Consider the following 27029-nt stretch of genomic DNA (forward strand, 5'->3'; position numbering starts at 1 on the left):
TAGTCAATATTTTCCTGTAGAATCCTTCAGTACTGCAACTCATGGCTTGAATTTTTTCTTCAGTTCTTTCAGCTTCAGAAATGCTTAGTGTGTTCTTCCCCTTTGGTTTTCTAATTCCATGTCTTTGCACATTTCATTATACTACTTTACTTTGTCTTCTCGAACAGACCTTTGAAATCTTCTGTTCAACTCCTTTACTTCGTTCTTTCTTCTGTTCGTTTTAGTTTCTCTATGTTCAAGAGCAATATTCAGAGTCTTTTCTGACATTCGTTTTGGTCCTTTCTTTCTTTCTTCTCTTTTTTAATGACCTTTTGCTTTCTTCATGTGTGATGTCCTTGATGCCATCCCACAACATTTCTGGTCTTTGGTCATTAGTATTCAATGCATGAAATCTATTCTTAAGATGGCGTCTAAATTCAGGTGGTATACACTCAAGGTCAAAGCCCTGGTGGTGTAGTGGTTAAGTGCTACAGCTGCTAACCAACAGATTAGCAATTTGAGTCCACCAGGCACACCTTGGAAACTCTGTGGGGGCGGTTCTACTCTGTCCTATAGGGTTGCTTTGAGTCAGGATACACTTGATGGCAACAGGGTTGGGTTGGTTGGTTGGTATACTCAAGGTTGCATTTTAGTCCTTACGGATGTGCGAACGAAAACCATAAATGCAGGGGCAGTGCTTTGAGGTCCAGCTTTTAACAATGGCTTATTTAATAATAAAAGCACAAAAGGCAAAATAAATAAATAGAACTTCATAAAAAGTAAAAACACTTTATCAAAAAAGTGAAAACACAAGCTACCAAATTGGAGAATATCTTCAGGAACTCTATGTCGTATAAGAATCTAACAATCCAACTATATACAAAACTTCAACAAAAAACCAAACCAAACACGTTGCCAATGAGCCAATACTGACTCTTAGTGACAAAAAGACAAAAAAAATCATAAAATGGGCAAAGGGCTTCAACAGACATTTCACCAAAGAGGGCATCCAAATGGCCACCAGACACATGAATAGATGCTCAGTGTCATTAGCCATCAGAGGGATGCAAATCAAAAACACAATGAGATACCATGTCACTTCCACCAGGATGTCTAATAATAAAAATAACAGACGTTGGTTGGGATGTGGGGAAATTGGAGCCCTTATCCATTACTGGTGGGAATACAAAACAGTACAGCAATTCTGGAAAACTGTGGCAGTTCCTCAAAAAACTAAAATAGGAGAGGCAGTGCCAAGATGGGGGAGTACTCACATGCTTCCGGTGGTCCCTTTTACAAAGAAGACCCCCCAAAAAACAGTGAACTGACTATATATATGAAAGTGAGGACCCATGAACATCAAAGCAAAGTTAAGAAACTGGACTGAGGAGCAGAGGGGAGGGACAGATGGTTCAGAATCATGAGGAGTTGCTGGACCTGTCTCAGTGGGAACCAGCGCCCCTAAGCCCCAATCCCTGGCTTGACCACAGCAGCCCTAGCTGTACCATACTGAATGCGGTTTTCTCAGCCAAAGACAGTGAGCAGCAGAATCTACTCATGCCTCAGGAATCAGCGAAGAACAGCCTTCTTGGCAAAAGTTAAGTGCTTGCATCTAATTTACTGTGCAGATTTATCTGATCCCTCTTCCCTCTGCACCAGGTCCTAAGTCAGCTTCAGTAACAGTCAGTTTTCCTGGGCCTGAGCTAGGTCCTGCTGCGCACCTTAAGCCACTCTCCTGGCCTTACAGAAGGAGCAAATTAACAAACAGGGAGAAGAATAATCTGCTGGCTCCCCTAAACTGGGAACTTAGGCAAGAAGGGGCTCCTGTTCAGGCACAAACAGTCCATGACTTTGAATGCCTTTGACCCCTGCATGGACCTGTGTCCCATTTCAGTAGCTAAGCCCTTGCTGTTACACTGCAAGGGTTTATGTGCCTGAAGCCTGACTTTAACTATTTCAGCTGTGGGGTGGAGAGCCAAGTTTTTAATATTTGACACTGCTCTACCTGTTAAGCAGGGTCCTCACCTACCCACATCAGGGGCTTCAGGACTGGTGTTTCCACCCATACCACCTAGCCACCCACAACACCGGTCCAAGGATAAGTGGTGCCTCCCAGTCCTTACGGTTAAAAGCACTGGGTGGCTATGGCACGGTTTCAGAGCCCACCCACCTGTACACTCTAGAGAACAGGGACTCACCTTCCTCACAGACACCTAGGGGGTGGTTGTCAGCCCCGACTTGCTCACAGTATGACCTCCTGCTGCAACAAGAAACTTGTGCATATACCAATCACTACTCTCCTCTCAGACCATAGGTGACAGCATGCACCACACACTTGGTGACCTGTTCACTGGACACCTGCCCTGAATCCACACAAGAAAAGTGAATGGACTCCTATGCTCGTATACTTGGTAACAGTTCTAGCCATCTCGTGAAAAGACATTACAGCTTAAAAGGCTCCGATAATCAAGTTAGCTCATTCCAGCAGCCTATTTGTGTATATCAAAACAAAACAAAGTAAGAAGCTAAGACAGGAACCAAACAAAATAAATAAATACAAAATAAATTATTACAGTGCAGAGTTAAATGAAATAGAGAACAACAAAACAACTGAAAGAGTTAACAAGACCAAAAGCTCTTTCTTTGAAAAGATTAAGAATCGATAAACCACTTACAAAAGAAAAACAGGAGACGAAGCAAATAACTGAAATAAGAAATGAGATGGGTGATATCACAACGGACCCAACTGAAATTAAAAGAATCATTTCAGATTACTATGAAAAACTGTACTCTAACAAATTTGAAAGCCTAGAAAAAATGGACAAATTTTAGAAACACACTACCTACGTAAACGAACACAAATAGAGGTAGAACAACTAAAATTCATATCAAAAAAAAGAGACTGAAAAGGTAATTAAAGAACTCCCAACAAAAAAAGCTCTGACCCTGATGGCTTCACTGGAGAATTCTACCAAACATTCAGAGACGACTTAACCCCACTACTACTAAAGGTATTTCACAGCATAGAAAAGGATGGGATACTCCAAAACTCATTCTATGAAGCCAGCATCTCCCTGATACAAAACCAGGTAAAGACACCACAGAAAAAGAAAATTACAGACGTATATTCCTCATGAACCTAGATACAAAAACCCTCAATAACCTTCTAGGCGAAAGATTTCAAAAACGTATCAAAAAAAAATAATTCACCATGCCGAAGTGGGATTCATATCCGGTATGCAGGGAGGGCTCAACATTAGAAATACAATCAATGTAATCCACCATATAAATAAAACAAAAGACAAGAACCACATAATCTTATCAACTGATGCAGAAAAGAAATTTGACAAAGTCCAACACCTATTCATGATAAAAACTCTCAGCAAAATAAAAATATAAGGGAAGTTCCTCAACATAATGCAGGGCATTTATACAAAGCCAACAGCCAACATCATCCTAAATGCAGAGAGTCTGAAAGCATTCCCCTTGAGAAAGGGAACCAGAGAAGGATGCCCTCTATCATCACTCTTATTCAACATTGTACTGGATGTCCTAGCCAGAGCGATTAGGCTAGATACAGAAATAAAGGGCACACAAATTAGTGAAGAAGAAGTAAAAGAATCTCTGCAGATGACATTATCTTATGCACAGAAAACCCTAAGCAATCCTCAAGAAAACTACTGAAACTAATAGAACATTTCAGCAGAGTACCAGGATACAAGAAAAATATACAAAAATCATTTGGATCCCTCTACACCAACAAAGAGGAAATTACCAAATCAATACCATTCACAATTACCCCCAAGAAGATAAAATACTTAGGAATAAATCTAACCAGAGATGTAAAAGATCTATACAAAGAAAACACGGCATTAATGCAAGAAACCAAAAGAGACCAACATAAGTGGAAAAACATACCTTGCTCATGGATAGGGAGATTCAACATTGTAAAAATGTCTGTTCTACCCAAAGTGATCCATAGATACAATGCAATCCCAATCCGAATACCAATGACGTATTTTAATGAGATGAAGAAACAAATCACCAACGTCATATGGAAAGGAAAGAGGTCTCCGATAAGTTAAGCATTACTGAAGAAAAGAACAAAGCGGGAGGCCTTGCACTACCTGATCTTAGAACATATTATACTGCCAAGTTGTCAAAACAGCCTGGTACTGGTACAACACACACAGAGACCAATGGAACAGAATTGAGAATCCACACATAAATCCATCCACATATGAGCAGCTGATATTTGACAAAGGCCCAAAGTCTGTTAAATAAGGAAAAGACAGTCTCTTTAACAAATGGCACTGGCATAAGAGGATACCCATCTGCAAAAAAAGGAAACATGACCCATACCTCACACCATGCACAAAAACTAACTCAATATGGATCAAAGACCTAAATAGAAAATCTAAAACAATAAAGATCATGGAAGAAAAAATACGGACAGTGCTAGGCGCCCCAATACATAGCATAAACAGTATGCAAAACGTTAGTAACACTGCACAAACACCAGAAGAGGAACTCGATATCTGGGAGCTCCTAAAAATCAAACACCTATGCTCATCCAAAGACTTCACCAAAAGAGAAAAAAGATAACCTACAGACTGGGAAAAAGTTTTGGGCTACCACAATTCTCATCAGCATCTGATCTCTAAAACCTACATGATACTGTAAAACTTCAATTACAAAAAGACAAATAATGCAATTAAAAAATGGGCAAAGGATATGAACAGGCACTTCACCAAAGAAGACATTAAGGCAGCTAACAGATACATGAGGAAATGCTCACAGTCATTAGCCATTAGAGAAATCCAAATCAAAACTACAATGAGATACCATCTCACCCAAACAATGCTGGCATTAATCCAAAAAATACAAAATGATAAATATACGAGAGCTTGTGGAGAGGCTGGAACACTTATACACTGCTGATGGGAATGTAAAATGGTACCACCACTTTGGAAATTGAGTTGGCGCTTGCTTAAAAAGCTAGAAATAGAACTACCATACAATCCAGCAATCCCACATCTTGGAATCTATCTTAGAGAAATAAAAGCCCTCATATGAACAGATACATGCACACCCATGTTCACTGAAGCACTGTTTATAACAGGAAAAAATGGGAGCAACCAAGGTGCCCATCGATGGATGAATAGATAAATGATGGTATATTCACAAAATGGAATACTACACAATGGTGAATAACAATGATGAATCCGTGAAACATCTATAGTACGAAGGAATCTGGAAGGCATTATGCTGAGTGAAATTAGTCAGCTGCAAAAGGACGAATATTGTATGAGACCACTATTATAAGAATTCAAGAAAAAAATTTAAACACAGAAGAAAATATTCTTTCATGGTTACGTGCATGAGGAGGGAGGGAATGGGTATTCACTAATTAGATAGAAGACAAGAACTATTTTAGGTGAAGGGAAAGACAGTACACAATACAGGACAGCTCAGCACAACTGGACTAAACTAAAAGAAAGGAAGTTTCCTGAACACAACTGAACACTTTGAAGGCCAGAGTAGCAGGGTTGGAGGTTTGAGGACCCTGGTTTCAGGGGACATCCAGGTCATTTGCATAACAAAATATTCTGCATCCCACATTGGTGAGTGGCATCTGGGGTCTTTGACGCTAGCAGGCAGCCATCTAAGATGCATCAATTGGTCTCAACCCACCTGGAGCAAGGGAAAATGAAGAATAACAAAGACATAAGGTAAAGAGGAGCCCAAGAGACAGAAAGGGCCACATAAACCAGAGACTACATCAGTCTGAGACCAGAAGAGCTAGACGGTGCCCAGCGACAACCGATGACCACCCTGACAGGGAACACAATAGAGAATCCCTGATGGAGCAGGAGAACAGTGGGATGCAGACCTCAAATTCTTATAAAAAGACTAGGCTTAATGATCTGACTGAGACTAGAGGTAACCTGCAAGTCATGATCCCCCGACCCTTTGTTACCCCAAGACTGGTACCATTCCCAAAGCCAATTCTTCAGACAGGGATTGGACTGCACAATAAGACAGAAAATGATACTAGTGAGGACTGAGACTTTTGGCTCAAGCAGACACATGAGACTATATGGGCAACTGCTGTTTAGAGGTGAGATGAGAAAGCAGAGGGGTATAAGAGCTGGTTGAATGGACACCAGGAATGCAGGTTGGAGATGAGGAGTGTGCTGTCTCATTAGGGGGAGAGCAGCTAGAAGTACAGAGCAAGGTGTTCATAAGTTTTTGTATGAGAAACTGACTTGATCTGTAGCTTTTCACTTACACCACAATAAATAATAAGAAATATTTTTTTACCCAGAAATGGAGCTACCATATGACCGAGCAATTCCACTCCTAGGTATATACCTGAAAGGCTTGAAAGCAAAGACTCAGATAGGGATTTGTACAAGAATGTTCATTGCAGCCTATTCACAACAGTCAAAAGGTGGAAACAACCTAAATGCCCATTTACAAATGAATGCGTAAACAAAATGTGGTACATACATACAATGGAATACTATCATCCAGTAGGAGAAATAAAGTCTTGATACATGTGACAGTATGCTGAGTGAAATAAACCAATCATAAAAGGAAAAATATTATATGACCTCCATTACATAAAAAGACAAGAAAAGGCAAATGTACAGAGCCCAAAGTTTATTAGTGGTTACCTGAGGCAGGGAAGGAGGAGGAATGGGGTGTTGACGGTGTTGGAAAAATCACATTGATTAAACAAGGGTTGCACAGCTAAGTATTGTAATTGCTGTCAATTATACACCTGTAAAAAGCTGAGTTGGCAAAAGTTGTGTGATAGATATATTTATAACTACAAAAAAAAAAAAAAAAAGAGGAGCTGTTGAGGCTGCTTATGTATAACCAAACACCTCATGGGATTTGGTTCCTTGGCTTGGAGGTTTACCGTTATGATTTCATGGACCATCCCAGTTAACTGACCTAATAATGTATTTAGTGCTTAGTTTGTTTTGTAGTGACTGAGGTCTTAAAACGCTTGCAGGCAGCTGTCCAAGGCACAATTGGTCTCTATTCACCTGGAGCAACACGGGAAAAAAGAGGGTCAGGAATAAGAGGAGGATATGGAATGTGTAGCTAATTGCTTCCATGAACAACCGCCTCCTTTGCCATAAGACCAGAAAAACTGGATGGTGTCTGTCTACCATTACTAAACATTTTGATCAAAAAGTCCATAGAAGAATCCTGATTGCAGAACTTCGAATTCTCATGGAATCCATACTTTCTGGACCATACAGACTAGATTAACCACTGAAACTATTGCCCTGAAATGATTTTTAAACATTAAACCAAAAATATTCCCTGAAGTCATCTTAAAATCAGCCAAGAGTGTAGCAATACACTCTTTTAAGAACCATCTATATACAGTGAGTCTATGTTAATGAGGAAGGAACCACTCAGAAAAGGAGGGTGAGAATGGTTGCACAACATGAAGAATGCAATCAGTGTCACTAAATTGTACATGCAGAAAATGTTGAATTGGTGTATGTTTTGTTCCGTATATTCTCAATAACAAAAAAACTAATAAAATTCAGAAAAAAAAAATCTGTTGACCATAAAAAAAAAAAAAGACAAATGACCAAGAAGGCTCTCCATGATTGTCCCCTATTACTCCTCTCTTATCATCTTCCCCTGGCTCACTCTGCTCCGGACTCATTGGTTTCCTTGCTCTTTCTAGAAAACCCCACACACCCTGCTGCATTAGTGCTTTTCAACTTGCTGTTCATTCATCTTGGAGCACTACCCTTCTCCCCATATCTGTGTCTCATTTCCCAATTCCTTCACCTTAACAAGGTCATCTCTCATCACCTATCGAAAACAACAAACCTCATGCCCTGAAACTCCAGGTTCCTCTTACTGGTTTTATTTCTCTCCAGAGTACTTATTGTCCCCAAAATTAAATGAATAAGTAAATGAACATGTTTGTTCATTTATCTATTACCATATTCTCCATTGAGAATTTAAGCTCTATTAGAGCATAGACTTTTTTTTTTTAATCTATTTTGCTTATTGCTGAATTCTCAGTGGGCAGAATGGTTTCTGAACTATAGTAGTCACATATATGACCAAAATAACACACCTGTTGAGTGAAAGAATGCACAAAGGAACCATTGGGCCATAGTCAATTCATAGCCAAGCACCACTTAAGTAGGGGAAGGGAGACAAGTGGATAGCTTAGGGGACTGAATACACTCATCTTCCCTGCCTACTCCTGGGTCCACAAGTTGTGTCTGGAAACTCTCCTGGGCACTGACTGACTGACAGCAACTCTTGAGAGTCTTGGGTCACCACTTGTTTCCATTCCAGGGGATACGATATTGCCATATGAAAAGTACAAGTTGTGGTTCCAGAAGGTCTAGTTTTAAAATCCATTAATTATTTGGAAGGTTTGAGAAAGTAACTTAACTACATCGAGTCTCAGTTTCCTCATCTGTAAAACAAGAGAACATATCAGCTATTTTCCATATGGGATGCAATGAAGATTAAAAGAGGTAACATGAAAACAACACTCTGTAAACTGTTAAAAAAAAAAAAAGCAATAAATATAGATTGTGATGGTAGAAGAGAACAATGCTGATTTGGACCTACTTAGCAACTTAGGATTGGAGGAAGATTCATTAACAACCTAAGACATGCAGATGACACAACCTTGCTTGCTGAAAGAGGACTTGAAGCACTTACTGATAAAGATCAAAGACTGCAGCCTTTAGTACGGATTACACTTCAACATGAAGAAAACAAAAATCCTGACAACTGGACCAATAAACAACATCACGATAAACGGAGAAAAGATTGAAGTTGTCAAGGACATTGTTCTACTTGGATCCACAATCAACATGCATGGAAACGGCAGTCAAGAAATCAGATGACACATTGCATTTGGCAAATGTCTGCAAGTATCTCTTTGAAGTGTTAGAAAGCAAAGATGTCACTTTAACAACTAAGGTGCGCCTGACTCAAGCCATGATGTTTTCAATTGCCTCATATGCCCATGAAAGTTGGACAATAATTAAGGAAGACTTAAGAAGAATTGGTACATTTGAATTATACTGTTAGTGAAGAATATTGAAAATACCATGAATTGCGGAAGCACAAACAAATCTGTCTTACAAGGAGTACAGACAGAATGCTCAATAGAAGCAAGGTTGGTGAGACTTTGTCTCACATAATTTGGACATGTTATCAGGAGGCACCTGTCCGTGGAGAAGGGCAACATAAAGTAAAGGGTCAGTGAAAAAGAGGAAAACCCTCGGCAAGATGGATTGACACAGTGGCTACAACAATGGGCTTAAGCATAACACCGACTGTGAGGATGGCGCAGGACCTGCCAGTGTTTCGTTCTGTTGTACACAGGGTTGCTATGAGTCAGGATCAACTCAGTGGCACCTAAAAACAACAGCAACCAACAGGGCCATTGTAATTACAATTACAATTACGTTGTAATTGACGGATACCTGATTAGTCATACAAACACGCAAAATATTTGTTGGTTGCTGCTATTAGCCTTGTTGGCCTAAAAGGAGAATGATGATTTTTTAGTACTCACAAGTGGTGAGTACTTTTTATGCATTATTTCATTTTATTCTAATAAAAAACTCTTGTGAGGTAAATATTACAACAACTATTTTAAAAGCGATAAGTGGCTTACAGAGGAGGTGGGGGCCAAGACGGCTGACTAGGTAGAAGCTACCTCGGATCCCTCTTGTAACAAAGCCTCGGAAAAACAAGTGAATCGATCACATACATGACAATCTACGAACCCTGACCATCAAACACAGATCTAAAGAGTTGACCTGAGTGACAGAGACTGAGAACGAACAACCACAGGGAAGCAACAACTCCTTTCGGAGCCTGCAGCCAGCGTCCCAGTCAGGAAACCTTGGCGCCGGGCTTTCAACTGGGCGCAGGGGACCTGAGCACGGCATCCTGAGGCAGCGCAAACAAGGGACGCGGCACTAGCCCCCAGAAGTGACCTCGGGGGAAGCCCAGCCAGTGTACACAGGCAGCGCAGCCACGTGGCTGACAGAAGGAGAAGTCACCAGTAGGCATCAACTGGTTTTGGAGCCTGGAGTGTGGCGTCCCAGCCGGGGAACATTGGCGCTGGGCTTTGGACTGGGAGCGGAGGAACTGACCACTGCTTCTGAGACAGTGCAAGGACAGGACACGGGCCTGACCCTCGGGGGCAATCTCTACCCACCCAGCACACACAGTCAACACGCCCCTTGGGAATTTCAGAGAAAACAGTAATCCCAAGCAAAATAAGTAACTTTGTCTATATTCCGGGGTGCTACTCTCTCCTATTTATCTGAACCCTCCCCTCCCCTCCCCTTCCCAGGTGGCTTCATTAACATTGAAATTTCCTGAGCCAGAGAGTGAAGTGTGCTGCGGTTTTTGTTTGTTTCTTTCTTTTTTTTCTGGTCTTTTCCTAACCCATACTCCTGGCCTGAGAGAAGCAGCTACAAAAAAACCCAGGGACCAAAACTCCTTCCCTAATTGGACTAAAGACACATAACCAGCTCCAGCCAAACATATGTGATCCACAGTCTTGGGCTTTCATCCCTACAGGGAACAAGGTGGCTAGTATAATGCAAAGGCAATTCTGATAGGGATCTGACTGTAATTGTTTTACCCCATTACTGGAAAGACAAGTTTCCCAGGTCTGATATCTTTGCGTATTGAACAGAGCCCTCACTTACCCACAACAGGGAACTGAGGGCTGAAGCTCCCCCCAGACCACCTAGCCTCCTGCCTTAGGGGTCTAAGGAGGGTGATACCTACCAATCTGTAGAGGTGCATGCATTGGGGGCCTAAGGTACAGCTGCCCAGCCCACCCACTAAAGTGCATTAGGAATAGAGACACACCTACCTCACTGGCACTTGGGGGAAGACTGTCAGTATCCTTCCCCCACTGGAGTGTGAAACCCTGCTGCTACTAGAATCTGGTGTACACAAATATCACCACTACTTCTCTAGGTGGATAGGTGACAGTCTGCACCAAACACTTGATGAACCAAAATCAGATTCTACTCAAGCATAGTGAATGGACTCTTAGGCTTATATATCTGGTAACAGCCCAAACCAGCTGGAACTAGGACATAAGTGATTGGAGGGATACAATAATCAAGACAGCGCAATCTAGTAGCCCATCTACATATATTGAAAGAAAACAAAACAAGATAAGACTCAGTTGGCAAATATAGAACAAATTACTACACTATCTTAGAGATGGCTCAGAGACAGCAGTCGATATCAAACCACATAAAGCAGCAGACAATGACTGCGTCTACAATTCCCCAAACTAAAGAATCAAAATCTTTCCCAAATGAAGATGCAATCCTGGAATTGCCAGATGTAGAATGTAAAAAACTAATTTACAGAATGCTTCAAGACATCAGGGATGACCTTAGAAATGAAATAAGGCAATCTACAGAAAAAGCCAAGGAACACACTGATAAAGCAGTTGAAGAACTCAAAAAGATTATTCCAGAACAAAGTGGAAAAATTAATAAGCTGCAAGAATCCATAGAGAGACAGCATTCAGAAATCCAAAAGATTAACAGCAAAATTACAGAACTAGACAACGCAATAGGAAGTCAGAGGAGCAGACTCGAGCAATTGGAATGCAGGGTGGGGGATCTGGAGGACAAGGGAATTGACACCAATATAGCTGAGAAAAATCAGATAAAAGAATTTAAAAAAATGAAGAAACTCTAAGAATCATGTGGGACTCTATCAAGAAGAATAACTTGTGTGTGATTGGAGTCCCAGGACAGGGAGGGATAACAGATAATACAGAGAGAACAGCTGAATATCTGTTGGCTGAAAATTTCCCTGATATCATGAAAGACGAAAGGATATCTATCCAAGATGCTCATCGAACCCCATTTAAGATTGATCCAAAAAGAAAATCACCAAGACATATTACCATCAAACTTGCCAAAACCAAAGACAAACAGAAAATTTTAAAAGCAGACAGGGAGAAAAGAAAGGTCTCCTACAAAGGAGAATAAATAAGAATAAGTTCAGACAACTCAGCAGAAACCATGCAGTCAAGAAGGCAATGGGATGACATATACAAAGCACTGAAGGAGAAAAACTGCCAGCCAAGGATCGTATATCCAGCAAAACTCTCTCTCAAATATGAAGACAAAATGAAAACATTTACAGATAAACACAAGCTTAGAGAATCTGCAAAAACCAAACCAAAGCTGCAAGAAATACAAAAGGAAATTGTTTGGTCAGAAAACCAATAATATCAGATACCAGCACAACAAAAGGTCACAAAACAGAACATTCTGATATCAACTCAAATAGGGAAATCACAAAAACAAACTAAGATTAATTTTAAAAAGAAAAAAAACACTCAAAACAGGGAATCATTGAAGTCAATATGTAAAAGATCACAATAATCACAAAGAGGGACTAAATACAGGTGGTATAGAACTGCCATACGGAGAGGAATACAAGGTGATATAGAAAATACAAGTTAGGTTTTTACTTACAAAAATAGGGGTAAATATTAAGGTAACCACAAAGAGGTATAACAACTCCATAACTCAAAACAAAGACCAAGAAAAACATAATGACTCAGCAAACATAAAGTCAAATACTATGAAATGGAGGAACACAATTTACAAAGAAAAACGTCTAAGCACAAATAATTGAAAAATGAAATTGTCAACAACGCACATAAAAAGGAATCAAAATCACAGTACTAAACACATACATATCTATAATTATGCTGAATGTCAATGGACTAAATGCACCAATAAAGAGACAGAGAGTCTCAGACTGGATAAGAAACACGATCCATCCATATGCTGCCTACAAGAAACACACCTTAGACTTAGACACACAAACAAACTAAAACTCAAAGGATGGAAAAAAATATATCAAGCAAACAACAAGCAAAAAAGAGCAGGAGTAGCAATATTAATTTCTGACAAAATAGACTTTAAATTTAAATCCACCACAAAGGATAAAGAAGGACACTACATAATGACTAAAGGGACAATTGACCAGGAAGATATAACCATATTAAATATTTATGCACCCAATCACAGGGCTGCAAGATACATAAAACAAACTTTAACAGAACTGAAAAGTGAGATAGACACCTCCACAATTACAGCAGGAGACTTCAACACACCACTTTCGGAGAAAGACAGGACTTCCAGTAAGAAGCTCAACAGAGACATGGAAGACCTAATTGCTACAATCAACCAATTTGACCTCATAAACTTATACAGAACACTCCACCCAACTGCTGCAAAGTATACTTTTTTTTGTAGCGCACATGGAACATTCTCCAGAATAGAGCACATATTAGGTCATAAAACAAACCTGTGCACGATCCAAAACATCGAAATATTACAAAGCATCTTCTCAGACCATAAGGCCATAAAAGTGGAAATGAATAACAGAAAAACCAGGGAAAAGAAATCAAATACTTGGAAACTGAACAATACCCTGCTCAAAAAAAACTGGCTTATAGAAGACGTTAAGGAGGGAATAAGGAAATTCATAGAATGCAATGAGAATGAAAACACTTCCTATCCAAACCTCTGGGACACAGCAAAAGCAGGGCTCAGAGGTCAATTTATATCGATAAATGCACACATACATAAAGAAAAAACAGCCAAAATCACAGAACTGTCCCTACAACTTGAACAAATAGAAAGTGAGGAACAAAAGAATCCATCAGGCACCAGAAGAAAACAAATAAAAATTAGAGCTAAACTAAATGAATTAGAGAACAGAAAAACAATTGAAAGAATTAACAAAGCCAAAAGCTGGTTCTTTGAAAAAAATTAACAAAATTGATAAACCATTGGCAAGACTGACTAAAGAAATAAAGGAAACAAATAAGCCGAATAAGAAACGAGATGGGCCGCATCACAACAGACCCAACTGAAATTAAAAGAATCATATCAGATTATTACAAAAATTGTACTCTAACAAATTTGCAAACCTAGAAGAAATGGATGAATTCCTAGAAAAACACTACCTGCCTAAACTAACACAATCAGAAGTAGAACAACTAAATACACCCATAAAAAAAACAGAGATTGAAACAGTAATCAAAAAACTCCCAACAAAAAAAAGCCCTGGCCCGGAGGGCTTCACTGCAGAGTTCTACCAAACATCCAGAGAAGAGTTAACGCCACTACTACTAAAGGTATTTCAAAGCATAGAAAAAGATGGAATACTACCTAACCCATTCTATGAAGCCACCATATCCCTGATACCAAAACCAGGTAAAGACATCACAAAAAAAGAAAATAGATGCAAAAATCCTCAACAAAATTCGAGCCAATAGAATTCAACAACATATCAAAAAAATAATCCACCATGACCAAGTGGGATTTATACCAGGTATGCAAGGTTCATTTAATATTAGAAAAACCATTAATGTAATCCACCATATATATAAAACAACAGACAAAAATCACATCATCTTAGCAATTGATGAAGAAAAGACATTTGACAAAGTCCAACACCCATTTGTGATAAAAACTCTCAGCAAAATAGGAATTGAAGGAAAATCCCTCAACATAATAAAGGGCATCTGAAAAAAAAAAAAATACAAAGCCAACAGCCAACATCATTCTAAATGGAGAGAGCCTGAAAGCACTTCCCTTGAGAACGGGAACCAGACAAGGACGCCCTTTAAAACCACTCTTATTCAACATTGTGCTAGAGGTCCTAGCCAGAGCTATTAGGCTAGACAAAGAAATAAAGGGCATCCGGACTGGCAAGGAGGAAGTAAAATTATCTCTATTTGCAGATGACATGATCTTATACACAGAAAACCCTAAGGAATCCTCCAGAAAACTACTGAAACTAATAGAAGAGTTTGGCAGAGTCTCAGGTTATAAGATAATCATACAAAAATCACTTGGATTCCTCTACATCAACAAAAAGAACATCGAAGAGGAAATCACCAAATCAATACCATTCACATTAGCCCCCAAGAAGATAAAATACTTAGGAATAAATCTTACCAAAGATGTAAAAGATCTATACAAACAAAACTACAAAGTACTAGTGCAAGAAACAAAAAAGGACCTACGTAAGTGAAAAAACATACCTTGCTCATGGATAGGAAGACTTATATAGTAAAAATGCCTCTTCTACCAAAAGCCATCTATACATACAATGCACTTCCGATCCAAATCCCAATGACATTTTTTAATGTGATGGAGAAACAAATCAGCAACTTCATATGGAAGGGAAAGAAGTCCCGGATAATTAAAGCATTACTGAAAAAGAAGAAGAAAGTGGGAGGCCTCATTCTATCCGATTTTAGAACCTATTATACAGCCACAGTAGTCAAAACAGCCTGGTGCTGGTACAACAAAAGGCACATAGACCAATGGAACAGAATTGAGAACCCAGACATAAATCCATCCACATATGAGCAGCTGATATTTGACAAAGGCCCAGTATCAGTTAATTGGGGAAAAGACAGTCTTTTTAACAAACGGTGCTGGCATAACTGGATATCCATTTGCAAAAAAATGAAACAGGACCCATACCTCACACCATGCACAAAAACTAACTCCAAGTGGATCAAAGACCTAAACATAAAGACTAAAACGATAAAGATCATGGAAAAAAAACTAGGGACAACCTTAGGAGCCCTAATTCAAGGCATAATCAGAATACAAAACATTACCAAAAATGACGAAGAGAAACCAGAAAACTGGGAGCTCCTAAAAATCAAACACCTATGCTCATCTAAAGACTTCACCAAAAGAGTAAAAAGACCACCTACAGATTAGGAAAGAATTTAAAGCTATGACATCTCCGACCAGTGCCTGATCTCTAAAATCTATATGATTCTGTTAAAACTCAACCACAAAAAGAAAAACAACCCAATGAAAAAGTGGGCAAAGGATATGAACACGCACTTCACTAAAGAAGGTATTCAGGCAGCTAACAGATACATGAGAAAAATGCTCTCGATCATTAGCCATTAGAAAAATGCAAATTAAAACTATAATGAGATTCCATCTTACTCCAACAAGTCTGGCATTGATCCAAAAAACACAAAATGATAAATGTTGGAGGGGCTGCAGGGAGATTGGAACTCTTATACAGTGCTGGTGGGAATGTAAATTGGTACAACCACTTTGGAAATCTATCTGGCATTTTCTTAAAAAGTTAGAAATAGAACTACCATACAACCCAGAAATCCCACTCCTCAGAATAGGGAAATAAGAGCCTTTACACAAACAGATATATGCACACCCATGTTTATTGCAGCTCTGTTTACAATAGCAAAAAGCTGGAAGCAACCAAGGTGTCCATCAACAGATGAATGGTTAAATAAATTATGGTATATTCACACAATGGAATACTACGCATCGATAAAGAACAGTGACCAATCTGTGAAACATTTCATAACATGGAAGAATCTGGAAGGCATTATGCTGAGTGAAATCAGTCAGATGCAAAAGGACAAATATTGTATAAGACCACTATTCTAAGATCTTGAGAAATAGTATAAACTGAGAAGAACACATTCTTTTCTGGTTACAAGAGGGGGGAGGGAGGGAGTGTGGGACAGGGTTATTTACTGATTAGTTAGTAGATAAAAACTACTTTAGGTGAACGGAAGGACAATACTCAATACAGGGAAGGTCAGCTCAACTGGACTGGACCAAAATCAAAGAAGTTTCCGGTATAAACTGAATGCTTCGAAGGTCAGTGGAGCAAAGGCGGGGGTTTGGGGACTATGGCTTAAGGGGACTTCTAAGTCAATTGGCAAAATAAATTCTATTATGAAAACATTCTGCATCCCACTTTGAAATGTGGCGTCTGGGGTCTTAAATGCTAACAAGCGGCCATCTAAGATGCATCAATTGGTGTCAACCCACGTGGATCAAAGGAGAACGAAAAACACCAAGGTCACACAATAACTATGAGTCCAAGAGACAGAAAAGGCCCCATGAACTAGAGACTTTGATCATCCTGAAACCAGAAGAACTGGATGGTGCCTGGCCAACCAATGACTGCCCTGACAGGGAGCACAACAGAGAACCCATGTGGGAGCAGGAGAACAGTGGGATGCAGACCCCAAATTCTCATAAAAAGACCATACTTAATGGTCTGACCGAGACTAGAAGAATCTCGGCAGTCATGGTCCCCAAACCGTCTATTGGCCCAGGGCAGGAACCATTCCCGAAGACAACTCATCAGACGTGGAAGGGAGTGGACAATGGATTGGAGAGAGATGCTGATGAAGAGTGAGCTACTTGTATCAGGTAAAAAAACTTGAGACTGTGTTGGCATGTCCTTTCTGGAGGGGAGATGGGAGGGTAGAGAGGGTTAGAAACTGGCAAAAAGGTCACGAAAGGCAAGACTGGAGGGAGGGAGCGGGCTGACTCATTAGGGGGAGAGTAAATGGGAGTATGTAGTAAGGTGTATATATGTTTATGTGCGACAGACTGACTTGATTTGTAAACTTTCACTTAAAGCACAATAAAAATTATTTTTTTAAAAAAACTTAACACCTAGTACTATAAATGCAGGGCAGACAGAATATGAAAAAACAAGGCTACCTGTCTAAGACGGCTTCTCCACGTATTAGATCCAATACCTGTCCACGTCTGTCATAAACTTTGCAAGTGTGTCTAACACTACAGAGACCAAAAACACAGCAAGGGTGAAAGCTAGCCTGCCAGGATGGTTTACATCTAATTCCTGCACTGCCCGACTTGAGTCAAGTTGGTGCTTTCTATCAAAATAACGTAGATCACTCAGGTCTAGATCAGGATTACAGCCTTTTTCACCTTTTCAACACACAGTTCTGAAGAGTAATAAAAGAACACATGGATCATAGTAAAGCATTCATGAAAAGCCTATGTGAAGACAACGTTTTTCCATATTCCAAAAGAGAGGAGACAGAAACCTAAAGGCTCTAGAAGAAAGAGACTTTTCCAAAAGTCTCTGGTCTTCATTAATCACCTGCAACAACTCTTCTGGATCAGCAGTCATTTCAAAAGACACTTCGATTTTGGAGGTTACTTCTCTGTGTCCTCTGGTCCAATTATACATGAGTCACTTTCACATTAGGAGATCGCCCCACCAAGTGCACTTTCCTGACTGCTCTTCTCAACAGCCTCCTTCCTGCCTCCTCTACCCTCCCCTTTCTTTCCTCTCCAAAAGAAAGCCTTCATCCAGAATACACTGTCACAATAAACTAGGACAGGATGCCTTCAAATAAACTCAGATGCCACTACTGTTCACCATTTCCCACACCACTAAGCCTTTACCCTTCTCCAAATTCCCACTGCCCCTCACTTACTGCCATCACAAAGATTAAGAGTGATCTTTGGGTCTTGGAAATGTGGGGAGATAGGTATTGTTTCTGAGCACTTACACAACCCCCTAGTTGCCACGCAGTACTATGCACATTACTTCCTTACACTGTGTCTACAGGTAGTGAAACTGAGGCACGATGAGGTTAAATCATTAAAATACAATCCCAGAAAAAACTCAAAGCAAGATTAAATTCCTATCTCCCACTGTAGTCACTCTCACCTGGGGCTCTTTTGGTGCCCCTCCCCCCTCATGCAGACATCTGCCATGTCTGGAGACATTTTTGATTGTCACAATTCGGGAGGGGGGCAGTGCTACTGGCATCCAGTGAGCAGAGGCCAGTGATGCTGCTAAACATCCTACAACAACTCCCTCTCCCCCTCCCCCCCACAACAAACAAGAACTGTCTGGATCAAAATGTCAACTACATTGACCTAATCTCTAGGACTACGTTCTTTGGCCCCTAATTGATAGTTAAAGAATGGCTTACTGTACAATTTTATCATTCTACAGCATTTACACATGGCAGTCAAGTGCTATATCTGACATGTTATACTTAAAAAAAAAAAAAATGCTTTTTAGTTACTCTTAAAAAAAAAAAAAATTTTTTTTTTAAAACAGATGATACAGGGAGCCATAGAGGAACATGAGTAGAGCTCACAAAGCCCAACTCTTTTTCTTTATTGAGAAAACCTGGCAAAGACCAGCTCCTTTCCTTAGCAACCTCCATCCCCTGCGCTGTGGTCTGCCTGTGCCTGGCTGCTCACCTGGAGTCTTCAGTTGCTGACATGCTCTCGCAGCTGCCTTTTCTCTGCTTTGCTCATCCCCACACACATGCATCACTCCACAGCAGTAATGATGCACATTGATGGGAATCTCCAGAGATCTACAGCCCCTAGTTGTCTCTTTTGCTCAGTAAATTACATTCATTACCAAGCCATGTGAGGCATCTAAGGACATCAGCCTTTCTGGCTGCCCTCTGTCTGAGGCTGGGCAATGGGACATTATCTACTAAGGGCTCCGAATTACTATTGTAAGCTGAAAACAACACTCCAACCAGTTTTTAAGCTGAATACAATTTTTCTTTTTTAATTTTTCACTCCCTGTCCCTCTTTCCTAACCATCCTTGGCTCTGCCTAGATTTCTATTAGTTGTAATTTTCTCTTCAAGGAGTCTACTTTCAGTTCAAGCTGGAGAAGCTGGAGAGCTCAAAAAGAGATGTGGTATCTTTTCTACTCCTTCTTCCAAGACTTCCACCTGGACTCTCAGAAGGGTACGCCAAACAGTGACTTTGTCCTTCTGGCCTCAAAACTCTTCAGCACAAATGAGAGCTCAAAGCCAGCCTTGGTCATAATGCTCCCAATGCCAATGCCTGATTCACTGTTGTTAGGTGCCATCAGATTCCCAGGTCTTTCTCCCAGCTGGTGTGTGGGTTTGAACTGCCAACCTTATGGTTAGCAGCCAAGTGCTTAATCTTTGCGCCACCAGGGCTCCTTGCCTGATTCACTAGGAACTGTAAATAGATGAGTAAATGGACATGTGACTGCCACTGATGAAGGATAAAGTGGAACTGGCAGAACCACTTGCTTTGCTGATGCTATTATCCACCAAACCTGGAATCCTCAACTCTCTGGCACACTGTTTCCTTTATAGAAAAAGTAATTAACAAAAGAACAGCTAAGGAAAGTGATCCACGGAGAAGGAGGATGGTGGTTGAGGGAATGTGAGCTGGCAGAGCTAACAATCTGATATGGTACAGGAAAAGGGCAATCAGACCTGGTTCCATTCTCGACAACACGCCTCAGGAAGGCCCAACAACCCTTCCCTGGTTCTAGGAAAATCATGTCTCATGTCAATAAATCCCTAATGATGCCTGAGATATTTCCACCCACATAACGAATTCCATCCTATCACCCAAAACCTAATGGTTTTCTCTTCACAATTATTCATAAGCATGGTGTCTATGAGTTGAATCAACAGAGGCTTTGGGAACCTTTCACAGGCAGGGTATCCCATTGCACTAACTCCAAGAGGCTGGAGAGACAAGAGTCCCTATGACCTGGCAAAGTCAGAGTAACAGTGGCAGCCACTGCCTTTGCCTTACCCTGAAGTAGAGACTGTGACAGCCTTCAAATACATCTTCACAATCCATCAGCTCTGCTGCTTTTCACCACTCACTCGCTTCTGTATGCTGGACCACGACCAATCAATCACCAACTGCCAGAGACAAAAAAAGGAACGAATGCATTAGGCCAACAGGCCCACGACTTCAATTACTAAGTCACTGCTCGAGTGTATTTGTTAAAGTTGGCTAAGTGCTTAAGAAATAGACCCAAACACAGATAATGGCTCAAGCTCAAAATAAAAGTTTACTCCTAGCTCCTGTACACATACTGGACAGGTGAAAGGTCTGTCACTGAGGTGGGCCTCCTCAATGCAGTGATCCAGGGACCCAGGCTGACAAGTCTTGCCATCTCTGAAACAATTTCTAAGGTTGCTCTGGGGTGAGGCGGGGCCAAGATGGTGGAGTAGTCTGATGCTTCCGGGATCCCTCTTACAACAAAGACCTGAAAAAAACAAGTGAAACGGTTATATATATCACAAGGTAGGATCCCTGAACACCAAAGGCAAAGCTCAGAAGTCAGACTGAGTGGCAGGGGGACGGAGAGATGGCTTAGAAGCTGCAAGGAGTTGCTAGACATGACTCGGCAGGAACCAGTGCCCCTCAGGCAGAATCCCCCAGAGCAACTGCAGCAGGGCTGGTGGTGGCATTCAGGACGTGGTTTCCTCAGGGAGAGACAGCCAGCCGCACAGTCTACTCACACCTCCCAAACCACAGAAGAACAGCTCTCTCGGCAAAAGCTAAGTACTTGCGTTTATTTTACCGTGTCCCCAAGCCCCCAAGCCAGCTTCAGTGGCCACTGATTTCCCTGGGCCTGAGATAGGTCCTGATGCACACCCTGAGCCATTCTCCCGGCCTTGGGGGAAAAGATAATCTGCCAGCTCCACTAACCTGGGGAGCTCAGGACAGAAGCGGCTCCTGTCCAGGCACAAATGGTCCATGAACTTTGAATACCTTTAACCCCCGCATGGAGCTGTGTGGGCCCATTTCAGATTAGGCCCTTGTTGGTAGACTGCAACGGTGCATCTGCTTGAGATCTGACTTTAACAGTCTCAGCTGTGTGGTGGAGAGGTGGGTTTTTGATGTTTGACAACTCTTTGCCTCTTAAACAGGGTCTTCACCTACCTACATCAGGGGCCTGAGGACTGGTGGCTCCACCCATGTCACCTAGCCACCCATGGCAGGGGTCCAAGGGTAAGTGATGCCTACCAGTCCTTACAACCAAAAGCATTGGGTGCCTGTGGTCCAGCTGCAGAACCCACCGAACTCTGCGTTCTAGGGAACAGGGACACACTTTCCTCACAGACACTCGGGGGACAGCTGGCAGCCCCCTGCCTTGTTCAGAGCATGACCCCCTTCTGCAACCAGATACCTGTGCCTACACCAATCTCCCCTTCCCCTCAAAGACCAAGGTTGTTTTGGGGACTTCACTCCTTTCAAGCCAGCTAGGAGTGGAAAACACAATGGAGGAGCTGCATGGGAGTTATCTTGTTGAGTTTGTCTCTCTTCCCTAGAAATGGATCTCAGTACCTCCCACTTCCACTCACATTATGCGGGCTAGAGCTATCCACACAGACTGCTGGGCAGCCAGGAATCTCTGTTGTACAAGGCTGACTCCAGCCCAACCAGGAACACAGCATTACGTTTGTTGTTTTCGTTAGGTGCCGTCAATTCTGACTCACAGAGACCCTGTGTACAACAGAATGGAACAATGCTATCCTGGGCCATCCTCACAATCATTGCTGTGTTTGAGCCCACTGTTTCAGTCACTGTGTCAATCCATCTCATTGAGGGCTTTCTTCTTTTTTGGTGACCCTCTATTTTTCCAAGCATCATGGTCTTCAGGGGCTCAACCCTCCTGATCATATGTCCAAAGCATGTGAGATGAAGTTTTGGTATCCTCACTTCTAATGAGCATTCTGGCTGCATTAGGTTTACAGCAAGAAATTTGGGATAAGACACAAGCACAGTAACCTTGCCTTAGTTACTTAACAACTCTGGGTCTTGATTTCCTCACCTGTAAAACACCCTGCCTTCCTCTGAGGGTCATTGCTGTTATTGTTGTTAGGTACTGTTTGCATCCCTGCTTTCAATTCTTTGGGCCATATGCTTAGGATTGGAACTGCTGGCTCATATGATAGTTCTGCATTGAACTTTTTTGAGGAACCACCAAACTGTTTTCCACAGCGACTATGGCATTTTGCATTCCCACCAGTAATGAACGAGGGTTCCATTTCTCCACATCCTTGCAAACACCTGTTATTTTCCTCTTTTTTTTTTTATTATAGCCATTCTAGTGGGGGTGAGGTCGTATGTCTTTGTGGTTTTGATTTGCATCTTTTTTAAATGACTAACAATGTTGAGCTAGCACCAGCAGAATTTTAGGATTCGTCATCGGTAGTAAAAACAAGCTCATCAGTTCATTTGAAGAGAGACAGAAATAAACCTCCAATAAGCTGAGCATAGAATACGAACTGAAAGAGAAAGCAGGTGACTGGCATACTGGCACCAAAGGCAGTGTACTCTACCTGGGTCAGGGTCAAAGCTGAGGTCCTCATTATACACTGTAACCTCCCCTTCACTGGAAAGAGCACCCATCTCCCTCAAACATCATGTCTACAAAATTCACCTCAAAGAACAGCCATCTAGTTATTTCAGAAAAGAGAATGGATGAATGAACCATGGCTCGTGAGGTCAATAAAACCAATGTTCAAGTTTTGGGTTGTGAATACAATCTCAAAAGGACAGGATTTAAGAAAATCCATACTTATTAGAAAGTTCCAAGTTTTAGAAGAAACTGATTTCAGAATAACTTTGACATGCCTTCTGTGCCAGCCCTGAAGTATACTGACTAATTAACCAACATTATTTTTACTAATACTCTCATCTCTACCTTCAAGGTTTATAATTACTGGATATTGATCAGGTTTAAAAGTCACATGTATGTTTCCAGAATCCCACCCATGTGTGTAGACTAGGTTTACATGCAACGAATTAGAAACTATGAAGTTATGGGGAATTTTAATTGAATCATGATTTCAACTTCAGGTTCAATTACCCAATATATGCAACCCAAAATTCAAAACCTGTATTATGATGCTTAATTGTTAGGTTACATCCCACCTTCTCCCCCACTACACACGCAAAAACACACACACACACACCCCTAGCAAAGTAACCACAACCATCCCTCAGTCTCCACAAAACCCATTATTTCAACCTTACGTAAACAATTTGGCTTTCACAATTATTTTCTTTGAGCTTCTCTTTGACTGAGATCTCAAAAAGCCTCTCAAGATCCTGTAGACTAGAGGCTACACACTGCTAGTTTGCCAGCTCCATTATTTCACCTCCTCCAGGAATTCCCAGAGACAGCAGTGCCACCTGCTGGTAGGGAGGGCACAATCTGCTTTCTGGAAGCCTATGGGTGACAGGAATGGCAGCCTAGACTTCTGTCTTTAGGAGCCTTTCTTTTCTAGAGCACATCATAAGTATAAGCTACCATCTGAGATGTGTAACCTACACAGGAGCCTCCACTGTGACTTGCAGGTCATCTGGAAGCCATGTAAAGCAAAGCCAGGCTGGCCAACGATGAGGCACTTCTGCCTGGAAATGCCTCCTCGATCTTGCAAATGCAAAAGCCTCACTGAATTCAACATTTCCTGGTTCTTCTTTTCCCCCACTGTTTCAGTATCAGATAACAGCACTCCCAGCCCCTACCTGTAGCTATGCTATCTAGCTCTACCTTACATCCTAAGGAAGGTGCTCAGACCCCTCCCAATGTGCAGGCTCTTACATGTACACAATGTGACACAGATCCTTCTCAAAGGACACTACTGCTTAGGCATGCTGGTCGGACTCTAATCTTTCATTCTCTCTCCATCCTCCCCGTGCCTAACCCAGGGGACAGAAAGGACAGGAAGGAAATGATTTTGTTATTGTTTTGAAAGTAACACTAGTGAGCTTTCATTGATTCAGAGAGTAAACCCTTGTACTATAGGTCACTGATACATGCTGCGTCCCTCAAGATGCACTCAGCCTGCCGATCTTCCTGGTTTCCCTTCCTTAACCTGATCAGTGTTTTTCAACCTTTTCACAGCCCCTTCCATAGATGAACGTAAGAACTGCACGCCTTTTGTGTAGTTTTCACAGGCAATCCCCAGTTACAAATGTCTCACTAACATGCAATCTGTAGTTACAATCTAATCCCCATAAAGCCTATTTATATTAAAAATTTGAGGTATATACAATGGCTCGTAATAATAAACAGGTGCTACTTTGCAAAGAGCATTAAAACACTCTTATTATCACCATATTATCATGTTAAAGATATTTTAGTGTACCTGGGAATGATTCTTTAATGTTTTTTATGTCTACAGAAGGAACACTACGTGCTAAGACAAACATTTGGTTAACTAACATTAGATACAAACCGTACCTAACTGTTCCGGCTTATGTACAAATTCAACGTAAAGACAGATTTAGGAACGGAGCTCCTTCTTAATCCGGGGACTGCCTGCATGACAAAAATGACATTATTTTTTTTCGATCTCAAAGCATATACTTTTTCAAGTTATACCACCTCTCTCAAACTTCAGAATTCCTTCCCTCACCATCACCAATAGCAACTTAAAAATTTTATACAAAATTTGAAGTTATTACCAATAATTTGCTTTGTGTTCCAAACTATTAGCCGACAACCTATATTTCACTTTACTAGGGACAGTTGTTCCCAACGAGCTTGAGCTTCGCTGCAACTTCTTTTACTTCCATTCACCTCAGAGTTCTCATCTCTCTAACAGATCCAAGTGCTCCCTCTTCAATTTTTTTTTTAACTTGCCAAGCTAACTGATTGCCTATCAAGTATAGACATTTTGCCAGTATGCAAGGGTGGGTTAGCCAGTAAGCAAGGTGTACAACAGGGTTAATTGTGTTTACTCACGAATCAGTAGTGAACAATTTCATGGGGGTTTCATCACATCTTTGATGTGGTGAAAAACAGGTAAAATTTTGACTACAGATTAGTAGGTAGGCACAAGTAAACCCGTGTGTACCTTGCTTATTGGATAAACCATGTCTGGAGTATGTCTTACATGTTTGAAAATCACAGTGTTTCCTAAAGAAATAAATTTGTAGGGAGAAGAGGAATAAAAGGGCTTGGAAAAGGTATCAGTGTGTCTCCAAGGAATCAGGTAAATATAGATCTTTGTCAATCTCATGCCAGAATAAATTCTAAGTGGATTACATTCAAAGTCCAGAATACAGTAAAACTAACACTAGTGAACCACTGGAAAACTGAAGGGACCTTTTATGTTTCACTATAAGGATGTACAGTATGCCCTTCCTATTGCAGGTCTGCGGAAATGGAGAAGAGAGGTAGGGGATACCCTGCAGTTTTAATCTGCTCTGAAACTCCTGCACACACCTCCCCTTTTCAAAGCGTAGTTTACAGGAGATATTCCCTCCCCGCACATCCCTCTTCTGCCAGCCAAATGGTCTTCTTCAAACACACACTTTTCAAAGAACTGAAGAAGTCTGAAGAGGCTTAATTTAGACCCTGCCTTCCTCTCACAACAGCCCAGTAACATGCAGAAAATAACTAATTTCCCTCTTCAACACCCCTAAAAAACCTCAGTTTACAGCGACCCCCCACCGCCCCCCCCCCCCAAAATCCTGTCTTCTTGAACAAGAATCTCAGTGTGCTGATCTGGTCTGCAGTTCACTGCAGGCATTTCCTTCCTCACAATTTACCAGTCACCAGTTAAGCGTCTCATTTAGACCTGCTCCGCCAGCGCCCAGCTGCTTAGAACATTTTTACCCCTGTAACGAATCTCTGGGTTTCTTCAGGCCCCTCAGAGCGCCCAACTGCGGGGAACCTGGGCCCCTCAGCCCACTCAGAGCGCCCAACTGAGGGGAACCTGGGCCCTGCAGCCCACTCAGAGCGCCCAACTGCGGGGAACCTGGGTTCTTCAGCCCACTCAGAGCGCCTCACTGCGGGGAACCTGGGCCCTTCAGCCCACGCAGAGCGCCCAACTGCGGGGAACCTGAGCCCTTCAGCCCACTCACAGCGCCCAACTGCGGGGAACCTGGGCCCTTCAGCCCACTCAGAGCGCCTCACTGCGGGGAACTTGGGCCCTTCAGCCCACTCAGAGCGCCCAACTGCGGGGAACCTGGGCCCTTCAGCCTACTCAGAGCGCCCACCTGCGGGGAACCTGGGCCCTTCAGCCCACTCAGAGCGCCCAACTGCGGGGAACCTGGGTCCTTCAGCCCACTCAGAGCGCCCAACTGCGGGGAACCTGGGCCCTTCAGCCCACTCAGAGCGCCCAACTGCGGGGAACCTGGGCCCCGGCCTCGCCTGCAGGTCCAGCGGGCAAAGAAGCTTCTCCGGGCCGCACTCGGGCTCGGTCCCCGGGTCACGCCGCCCCCACCCCGCCCGCACCAGGGAAGAGGGTCTACGACCACCTCAGAACCTGGGATCCCGGGGTGGGGTGGGGGACTGGCGTGTGAATCCGCGCCCAGCCCCGCCCATCCCGCTCACCCCGCCACGCCCATCCCGCTCGCC

The 27029-nt window shown here is 41.9% G+C and overlaps 2 long non-coding RNA genes across 2 annotated transcripts in view; both read right to left on the reverse strand.

Moving 5' to 3' along the window:
* Positions 1-27029, reverse strand: part of LOC126068376 (uncharacterized) — a 131239-nt gene that overhangs the window by 18266 nt on the left and 85944 nt on the right. The gene's annotated exons all lie outside the window — the stretch shown is intronic.
* The window catches only part of LOC126068370 (uncharacterized), a 34191-nt gene continuing 27905 nt past the window's right edge, over positions 20744-27029 (reverse strand). The window contains exons 2-3 of the long non-coding RNA XR_007515652.1: positions 24906-24983; positions 20744-20912 (exon numbers count right to left, since the gene is read on the reverse strand). This is a non-coding gene — a long non-coding RNA (uncharacterized LOC126068370). The remainder of the gene's footprint in view (positions 20913-24905; positions 24984-27029) is intronic.

The sequence above is a fragment of the Elephas maximus genome, chromosome 27 (genome assembly GCF_024166365.1).
Source record: "Elephas maximus indicus isolate mEleMax1 chromosome 27, mEleMax1 primary haplotype, whole genome shotgun sequence".
Classification (NCBI taxonomy): Eukaryota; Metazoa; Chordata; class Mammalia; order Proboscidea; family Elephantidae; genus Elephas; species Elephas maximus.